This window comes from Halyomorpha halys, unplaced genomic scaffold (assembly GCF_000696795.3).
Source record: "Halyomorpha halys isolate HHAL.00 unplaced genomic scaffold, Hhal_1.1 Scaffold1741.1, whole genome shotgun sequence".
Classification (NCBI taxonomy): Eukaryota; Metazoa; Arthropoda; class Insecta; order Hemiptera; family Pentatomidae; genus Halyomorpha; species Halyomorpha halys.
Window position 1 is genome coordinate 94,125 of NW_027106797.1, and position 1,568 is coordinate 95,692.

A 1,568-nucleotide genomic window follows, 5' to 3' on the forward strand; every position below is an offset into this window, starting at 1 on the left:
ATAAATCAAGTAACACTTTTGAATCAGATTACTTTGCAACATAAGAATTATTCACAAATTTTGGTACGGTATTATACCACAGCAATAATTAACAAACTAAAAATTAGAGGAGCTTAGTATTTATATATCTTTTTCGTACACTCCTGTTGAAAATAGTTACAATATAGTAAATATATTCTTTACTGTATTCCATTAATGTTTACCTTTCTTAAAGGTTTTTTTTTCTTACCTCCTTTATTAAATATATAAAGTAATGTTATTTATCTATTCAATAAAGGAGGTAAGAAAAAAAAATATGTTTACCTGCATTACAAATGACTGCCTGTTGAAATACTGCAGCGCATAGAAAGATCACAAAGATGGTACTCATCTTGCCCAACTGTGATTTCATTTAGTCGAGATCCGCTTATATATGTTACATCTTTGCTCTAAGGACAATTAAACTAAGTCATAAATGTATATAAGGTGATTTAAGCTGAACCATCGAACAGTTTAAAGGTAATTTAACTCTACAAGGAAATAACAGTGCAAAATACTTCTTGTGTCTTGTATATGAAAACTGTTAACATAAAAATGTATTTTGAGAATTTTGTTTTTAATTTTTTTACAAATTAAATACTGTTATAATCCTAAGTTCAATTTTAGTTTGTTTTCATGTTTTCAGAGGTACTGAAAATGAAACATACAAAGGCACCACAATATGTCACAAATCAGCAAAGTTAAAATAAATTGATTCTCAAGGCCGCAATCATAAAATTGATTGCATTTTCATTTTTAGCACCTCTAAGAACCTACTTAGGGGTCCTAATATGCTAAAAATCCGAAAAATTAAAATAAATCTATAATCAAACGCGTGATCATTAAATCGATTTTATTTTAGTTGTCAGCACCTCCGAAAACATTTTGAGGGTTAATATAAATTGATATGCTGTCGCGCGATCGTAAAATCGATTTTTTTTTCCATTTTTCTGCTCCACTGAAATCTTATGAAGGTACACCTTTATGTTAGGGTAACCACAGGTTAAAAAATTAGTTATCAATTTTTTTCTAATTGCTGAATATAATTTTGATTTGTTTTAGTTGTCATGCATCTATAGCTAAAACAGTTTTTATTCGTCCATTTTACTAACAACTAATTTAGTTGTAAGATTTTGCGGTAGATAACTAAAAATAACTGGATTAGCTCCATATTTTTAGGGGAGCTAGTTATTATAACTATTTAGCTATCAGCTTGTACCTTAGTTAACTAAATATTAGCTACACTAATACTTTCGTCACTGGAATTTAATATTACCTCCGAAAATTATGTAGAAGTGTATATAAATACCTTTTTTATATTATCTGTTTACAATTAGGCAGGATTGAAATGTTGTGTTATATAACATTAAGATAATTATAAACTGAAAACTAAAAAAATTAGTTTTCTAGGAATAGTGAATAGTAAATTTATAAATAACTTTATAGAAGACACTATGCATCACATTTTGCTGGCGCAGTCTTTGACTCAACAACGTTTTTGAAGATGCAGCTAATGCATACTAACAACTATGTTTGATACCAATACTTTG

At 28.2% G+C, this 1,568-nt stretch overlaps 1 long non-coding RNA gene across 1 annotated transcript in view; it reads right to left on the bottom strand.

The window, feature by feature from the left end:
* Positions 1 to 422, bottom strand: part of LOC106690492 (uncharacterized) — an 823-nt gene extending 401 nt beyond the window's left edge. Inside the window, exon 1 of the long non-coding RNA XR_001344628.3 lies at positions 304 to 422. This is a non-coding gene — a long non-coding RNA (uncharacterized lncRNA). The remainder of the gene's footprint in view (positions 1 to 303) is intronic.
* Between the last annotated feature and the right edge of the window lie 1,146 nt (positions 423 to 1,568).